The following is an 8,917-nucleotide window of genomic DNA, read 5'->3' on the forward strand; positions in this document are numbered from 1 at the left end:
GTGCGCCACAGGATGTGTGCCCCACAGAATTTGCGCCCCACAGGATGTGCAAGGACAGTTTTTTTATTAATTTGATTTAAAAAAAAAAACTTGTAATTTGTTTTTAATATTATTTGTATTTATGTGCGCAGCAGGATGTGCGCTGGTGGATGTGCGCCCCACATAATTTGCGCCCCACAGGATGTGCAAGCACAGTTTTTTTATTAATTTGATTTAAAAAAATTTTTTTGTAAAAATGTTTTAATATTATTTTTATTTATGTGCGCAGCAGGATGTGCGCCGCAGGATGTGCGCCCCACATAATTTGTGCCCCAAAGGATGTGCAAGGACAGTTTTTTTATTAATTTGATTTAAAAAAAAAAATTGTAATTTGTTTTTAATATTATTTTTATTTATGTGCGCAGCAGAATGTGCGTCGCAGGATGTGCGCCCCACATAATTTGCGCCCCACAGGATGTGCAAGCACATTTTTTTATTAATTTGATTTAAATATTTTTTTTTGTAAAAATGTTTTAATATTATTTTTATTTATGTGCGCAGCAGGATGTGCGCCGCAGGATGTGCGCCCCACATAATTTGTGCCCCAAAGGATGTGCAAGGACAGTTTTTTTATTAATTTGATTTAAAAAAAAAATAATTGTAATTTGCTTTTAATATTATTTTTATTTATGTGCGCAGCAGGATGTGCGCAGCAGGATGTGCGCCACAGGATGTGTGCCCCACAGAATTTGCGCCCCACAGGATGTGCAAGGACAGTTTTTTTATTAATTTGATTTAAAAAAAAAAACTTGTAAATTTGTTTCAATATTATTTTTATTTATGTGCGCAGCAGGATGTGTGCCGCAGGATGTGCGCCCCACAGAATTTGCGCCCCACAGGATGTGCAAGGACAGTTTTTTTATTTATTTGATTTTAATATTTTTTTTTGTAAAAATGTTTTAATATTATTTTTATTTATGTGCGCAGCAGGATGTGCGCCGCAGGATGTGCGCCCCACAGAATTTGCGCCCCACAGGATGTGCAAGCACAGTTTTTTATTAATTTGATTTAAATATATTTTTTTTTGTAAAAATGTTTTAATATTATTTTTATTCATGTGCGCAGCAGGATGTGCGCCCCACATAATTTGCGCCCCACAGAATGTGCAAGCACAGTTTTTTTATTAATTTGATTTAAAAAAAAAATTGTAATTTGTTTTTAATATTATTTTTATTTATGTGCGCAGCTGGATGTGCGCCACAGGATGTGTGCCCCACAGAATTTGCGCCCCACAGGATGTGCAAGGACAGTTTTTTTATTAATTTGATTTAAAAAAAAAAACTTGTAATTTGTTTTTAATATTATTTGTATTTATGTGCGCAGCAGGATGTGCGCTGGTGGATGTGCGCCCCACATAATTTGCGCCCCACAGGATGTGCAAGTACAGTTTTTTTATTAATTTGATTTAAAAAATTTTTTTTGTAAAAATGTTTTAATATTATTTTTATTTATGTGCGCAGCAGGATGTGCGCCGCAGGATGTGCGCCCCACAGAATTTGGGCCCCACAGGATGTGCAAGGACAGTTTTTTTATTAATTTGATTTAAAAAAAAAAAATTGTAATTTGTTTTTAATATTATTTTTATTTATGTGCGCAGCAGGATTTGCGCCGCAGGATGTGCGCCCCACAGAATTTGCGCCCCACAGGATGTGCAAGCACAGTTTTTTTATTAATTTGATTTAAATATATTTTTTTGTAAAAATGTTTTAATATTATTCTTATTCATGTGCGCAGCAGGATGTGCGCCACAGGATGTGCGCCCCACAGAATTTGCGCCCCACAGGATGTGCAAGCACAGTTTTTTTATTAATTTGATTTAAAAAAATTTTTTTGTAAAAATGTTTTAATATTATTTTGATTTATGTGCGCAGCAGGATGTGCGCTGCAGGATGTGCGCCCCACAGAATTTGCGCCCCACATGATGTGCAAGGACAGTTTTTTTATTAATTTGATTTAAATATTTTTTTTTGTAAAAACGTTTTTAATATTATTTTTATTTATGTGCGCATCAGGATGTGCGCCACAGGATGTGCGCCCCACAGAATTTGCGCCCCAAAGGATGTGCAAGCACAGTTTTTTTATTAATTTGATTTAAAAAAAAAATTTGTAAATTGTTTTTAATAATATTTTTATTTATGTGCGCAGCAGGATGTGTGCCGCAGGATGTGCGCCCCACATAATTTGCGCCCCACAGGATGTGCAAGGACAGTTTTTTTATTAATTTAATTTAAATATTTTTTTTGTAAAAATGTTTTAATATTATTTTTATTTATGTGCGCAGCAGAATGTGCGCCGCAGGATCTGCGCCCCACATAATTTGCGCCCCATAGGTATGTGCAAGCAAGGTTTTTTATTAGTTATATTTAAATATTTTTTTTTGTAAAAATGTTTTAATATTATTTTTATTTATGTGCGCAGCAGGATGTGTGCCGCAGGATGTGCGCCCCACAGAATTTGCGCCCCACAGGATGTGCAAGGACAGTTTTTTTATTAATTTGATTTAAATATTTTTTTTGTAAAAATGTTTTAATATTATTTTTATTTATTTGCGCAGCAGGATGTGCGCTGCAGGATGTGCGCCACACATAATTTGCGCCCCACAGGATGTGCAAGCAAGGTTTTTTATTAGTTATATTTAAATATTTTTTTTTGTAATAATGTTTTAATATTATTTTCATTCATGTGCACAGCAGGATGTGCGCCCCACATAATTTGCGCCCCACAGGATGTGCGACAGTTTTTTTATTAATTTGATTTAAAAAAAAAAATTGTAATTTGTTTTTAATATTATTTTTATTTATGTGCGCAGCAGGATGTGCGCCGCAGGATGTGCGCCCCACAGAATTTGCGCCCCACAGAATTTGCGCCCCACAGGATGTGCAAGCACAGTTTTTTTATTAATTTGATTTAAATATTGTTTTTTGTAAAAATGTTTTAATATTATTTTTATTTATGTGCGCAGCAGGATGTGCGCCCCACAGAATTTGCGCCCCACAGGATGTGCAAGCACAGTTTTTTTATTAATTTGATTTAAATATATTTTTTTGTAAAAATGTTTTAATATTATTTTTATTTATGTGCGCAGCAGGATGTGCGCTGCAGGATGTGCGCCCCACATAATTTGCGCCCCACAGGATGTGCAAGCACAGTTTTTTTATTAGTTATATTTAAAAAAAATTTTTTGTAAAAATGTTTTATTATTATTTTTATTCATGTGCGCCCCACAGAATTTGCGCCCCACAGGATGTGCAAGGACAGTTTTTTTATTAATTTGATTTAAAAAAAAAATTGTAATTTGTTTTTAATATTATTTTTATTTATGTGCGCAGCAGGATGTGCGCCGCAGGATGTGCGCCCCACAGAATTTGCGCCCCACAGGATGTGCAAGCACAGTTTTTTTATTAATTTGATTTAAATATTTTTTTTTGTAAAAATGTTTTAATATTATTTTTATTCATGTGCACAGCAGGATGTGCGCCGCAGGATGTGCGCCCCACATAATTTGCGCCCCACAGGAAGTGCAAGCACAGTTTTTTTATTAATTTGATTTAAATATTGTTTTTTGTAAAAATGTTTTAATATTATTTTTATTTATGTGCGCAGCAGGATGTGCGCAGCAGGATGTGCGCCACAGGATGTGTGCCCCACAGAATTTGCGCCCCACAGGATGTGCAAGGACAGTTTTTTTATTAATTTGATTTAAAAAAAAAAACTTGTAAATTTGTTTCAATATTATTTTTATTTATGTGCGCAGCAGGATGTGTGCCGCAGGATGTGCGCCCCACAGAATTTGCGCCCCATAGAATTTGCGCCCCACAGGATGTGCAAGGACAGTTTTTTTATTAATTTGATTTTAATATTTTTTTTTGTAAAAATGTTTTAATATTATTTTTATTTATGTGCGCAGCAGGATGTGCGCCGCAGGATGTGCGCCCCACAGAATTTGCGCCCCACAGGATGTGCAAGCACAGTTTTTTATTAATTTGATTTAAATATATTTTTTTTTCAAAAAATGTTTTAATATTATTTTTATTCATGTGCGCAGCAGGATGTGCGCCCCACATAATTTGCGCCCCACAGAATGTGCAAGCACAGTTTTTTTATTAATTTGATTTAAAAAAAAAAATTGTAATTAGTTTTTAATATTATTTTCATTTATGTGCGCAGCAGGATGTGCGCTGGTGGATGTGCGCCCCACATAATTTGCGCCCCACAGGATGTGCAAGCACAGTTTTTTTATTAATTTGATTTAAAAAAAATTTTTTGTAAAAATGTTTTAATATTATTTTTATTTATGTGCGCAGCAGGATGTGCACCCCACAGAATTTGCGCCCCACAGGATGTGCAAGCACAGTTTTTTTATTAATTTGATTTAAAAAAAAAATTGTAATTTGTTTTTAATATTATTTTTATTTATGTGCGCAGCAGAATGTGCGCTGCAGGATGTGCGCCCCACATAATTTGCGCCCCACAGGATGTACAAGCACAGTTTTTTTATTAATTTGATTTAAAAAAAAATAATTGTAAATTGTTTTTAATATTATTTTTATTAATTTGCGCAGCTGGATGTGCGCCACAGGATGTGTGCCCCACAGAATTTGCGCCCCACAGGATGTGCAAGGACAGTTTTTTTATTAATTTGATTTAAAAAAAAAAACTTGTAATTTGTTTTTAATATTATTTGTATTTATGTGCGCAGCAGAATGTGCGTCGCAGGATGTGCGCCCCACATAATTTGCGCCCCACAGGATGTGCAAGCACATTTTTTTATTAATTTGATTTAAATATTTTTTTTTGTAAAAATGTTTTAATATTATTTTTATTTATGTGCGCAGCAGGATGTGCGCCGCAGGATGTGCGCCCCACATAATTTGTGCCCCAAAGGATGTGCAAGGACAGTTTTTTTATTAATTTGATTTAAAAAAAAAAACTTGTAAATTTGTTTCAATATTATTTTTATTTATGTGCGCAGCAGGATGTGTGCCGCAGGATGTGCGCCCCACAGAATTTGCGCCCCACAGGATGTGCAAGGACAGTTTTTTTATTAATTTGATTTTAATATTTTTTTTTGTAAAAATGTTTTAATATTATTTTTATTTATGTGCGCAGCAGGATGTGCGCCGCAGGATGTGCGCCCCACAGAATTTGCGCCCCACAGGATGTGCAAGCACAGTTTTTTATTAATTTGATTTAAATATATTTTTTTTTGTAAAAATGTTTTAATATTATTTTTATTCATGTGCGCAGCAGGATGTGCGCCCCACATAATTTGCGCCCCACAGAATGTGCAAGCACAGTTTTTTTATTAATTTGATTTAAAAAAAAAATTGTAATTTGTTTTTAATATTATTTTTATTTATGTGCGCAGCTGGATGTGCGCCACAGGATGTGTGCCCCACAGAATTTGCGCCCCACAGGATGTGCAAGGACAGTTTTTTTATTAATTTGATTTAAAAAAAAAAACTTGTAATTTGTTTTTAATATTATTTGTATTTATGTGCGCAGCAGGATGTGCGCTGGTGGATGTGCGCCCCACATAATTTGCGCCCCACAGGATGTGCAAGCACAGTTTTTTTATTAATTTGATTTAAAAAATTTTTTTTGTAAAAATGTTTTAATATTATTTTTATTTATGTGCGCAGCAGGATGTGCGCCGCAGGATGTGCGCCCCACAGAATTTGGGCCCCACAGGATGTGCAAGGACAGTTTTTTTATTAATTTGATTTAAAAAAAAAAAATTGTAATTTGTTTTTAATATTATTTTTATTTATGTGCGCAGCAGGATTTGCGCCGCAGGATGTGCGCCCCACAGAATTTGCGCCCCACAGGATGTGCAAGCACAGTTTTTTTATTAATTTGATTTAAATATATTTTTTTGTAAAAATGTTTTAATATTATTCTTATTCATGTGCGCAGCAGGATGTGCGCCACAGGATGTGCGCCCCACAAAATTTGCGCCCCACAGGATGTGCAAGCACAGTTTTTTTATTAATTTGATTTAAAAAAAATTTTTTGTAAAAATGTTTTAATATTATTTTGATTTATGTGCGCAGCAGGATGTGCGCTGCAGGATGTGCGCCCCACAGAATTTGCGCCCCACATGATGTGCAAGGACAGTTTTTTTATTAATTTGATTTAAATATTTTTTTTTGTAAAAACGTTTTTAATATTATTTTTATTTATGTGCGCATCAGGATGTGCGCCACAGGATGTGCGCCCCACAGAATTTGCGCCCCAAAGGATGTGCAAGCACAGTTTTTTTATTAATTTGATTTAAAAAAAAAAATTGTAAATTGTTTTTAATAATATTTTTATTTATGTGCGCAGCAGGATGTGCGCCGCAGGATCTGCGCCCCACATAATTTGCGCCCCATAGGTATGTGCAAGCAAGGTTTTTTATTAGTTATATTTAAATATTTTTTTTTGTAAAAATGTTTTAATATTATTTTTATTTATGTGCGCAGCAGGATGTGTGCCGCAGGATGTGCGCCCCACATAATTTGCGCCCCACAGGATGTGCAAGGACAGTTTTTTTATTAATTTAATTTAAATATTTTTTTTGTAAAAATGTTTTAATATTATTTTTATTTATGTGCGCAGCAGAATGTGCGCCGCAGGATCTGCGCCCCACATAATTTGCGCCCCATAGGTATGTGCAAGCAAGGTTTTTTATTAGTTATATTTAAATATTTTTTTTTGTAAAAATGTTTTAATATTATTTTTATTTATGTGCGCAGCAGGATGTGTGCCGCAGGATGTGCGCCCCACAGAATTTGCGCCCCACAGGATGTGCAAGGACAGTTTTTTTATTAATTTGATTTAAATATTTTTTTTGTAAAAATGTTTTAATATTATTTTTATTTATTTGCGCAGCAGGATGTGCGCTGCAGGATGTGCGCCACACATAATTTGCGCCCCACAGGATGTGCAAGCAAGGTTTTTTATTAGTTATATTTAAATATTTTTTTTTGTAATAATGTTTTAATATTATTTTCATTCATGTGCACAGCAGGATGTGCGCCCCACATAATTTGCGCCCCACAGGATGTGCGACAGTTTTTTTATTAATTTGATTTAAAAAAAAAAATTGTAATTTGTTTTTAATATTATTTTTATTTATGTGCGCAGCAGGATGTGCGCCGCAGGATGTGCGCCCCACAGAATTTGCGCCCCACAGAATTTGCGCCCCACAGGATGTGCAAGCACAGTTTTTTTATTAATTTGATTTAAATATTGTTTTTTGTAAAAATGTTTTAATATTATTTTTATTTATGTGCGCAGCAGGATGTGCAAGCACAGTTTTTTTATTAATTTGATTTAAATATATTTTTTTGTAAAAATGTTTTAATATTATTTTTATTCATGTGCACAGCAGGATGTGCGCCGCAGGATGTGCGCCCCACAGAATTTGCCTCCCACAGGATGTGCAAGGACAGTTTTTTTATTAATTTGATTTTTTAAAAAAAATTGTAATTTGTTTTTAATATAGTTTTTATTAATGTGCGCAGCTGGATGTGCGCCGCAGAATGTGTGCCCCACAGAATTTGCGCCCCATAGGATGTGCAAGGACAGTTTTTTTATTAATTTGATTTAAAAAAAAAATTGTAAATTGTTTTTAATATTATTTTTATTAATGTGTGCAGCTCGATGTGCGCCGCAGGATGTGCGCCCCACAGAATTTGCGCCCCACAGAATTTGCGCCCCACAGGATGTGCAAGGACAGTTTTTTTATTAATTTGATTTAAATATTTTTTTTTGTAAAAATGTTTTAATATTATTTTTATTTATGTGCGCAGCAGGATGTGCGCCCCACAGGATGTGCAAGCACAGTTTTTTTATTAATTTGATTTAAATATTTGTTTTTGTAAAATTGTTTTAATATTATTTTTATCTATGTGCGCAGCAGGATGTGCGTCGCAGGATGTGCGCCCCAGAGAATTTTCGCCCCACAGGATGTGCAAGCACAGTTTTTTTATTAATTTGATTTATAAAAAAAAATTGTAATTTGTTTTTAATATTATTTTTATTTATGTGCGCAGCAGGATGTGCGCTGCAGGATGTGCGCCCCACAGAATTTGTGCCCCACAGGATGTGCAAGCACATTTTTTTATTAATTTGATTTAAATATTTGTCTTTGTAAAAATGTTTTAATATTATTTTTATTCATGTGCGCAGCAGGATGTGCGCTGCAGGATGTGCGCCCCACATAATTTGCGCCCCACAGGATGTACAAGCACAGTTTTTTTATTAATTTGATTTAAAAAAAAAAAATTGTAATTTGTTTTTAATATTATTTTTATTTATGTGAGCAGCAGGATGTGCGCTGCAGGATGTGCGCCCAACATAATTTGCAAGCACAGTTTTTTTATTAATTTGATTTAAATATTTTTTTTTGTAAAAAAGGTTTTAATATTATCTTTATTTATGTGCGCAGCAGGATGTGCGCCGCAGGATGTGCAACCCACAGAATATGCAAGCACAGTTTTTTATTAATTTGATTTTAATATTTTTTTTTGTAAAAATGTTTTAATATTATTTTGATTTATGTGCGCAGCAGGATGTGCGCCCCACAGAAATTGCGCCCCACAGACTGTGCAAGCACAGTTCTTTTATTAATTTGATTTTAATATTTTTTTTTGTAAAAATGTTTTAATATTTTTTTATTTATGTGCGCAGCAGGAAGTGCGCTGCAGGATGTGCGCCCCACAGAATTTGCCTCCCACAGGATGTGCAAGGACAGTTTTTTTATTAATTTGATTTTTTAAAAAAAATTATAATTTGTTTTTAATATTATTTTTATTAATGTGCGCAGCTGGATGTGCGCAGCAGGAGTTGCGCCCCACAGAATTTCCGCCCCACAAGATGTGCAAGCACAGTT

Source organism: Pleuronectes platessa, unplaced genomic scaffold, assembly GCF_947347685.1.
Source record: "Pleuronectes platessa unplaced genomic scaffold, fPlePla1.1 scaffold_71, whole genome shotgun sequence".
NCBI lineage: Eukaryota > Metazoa > Chordata > Actinopteri > Pleuronectiformes > Pleuronectidae > Pleuronectes > Pleuronectes platessa.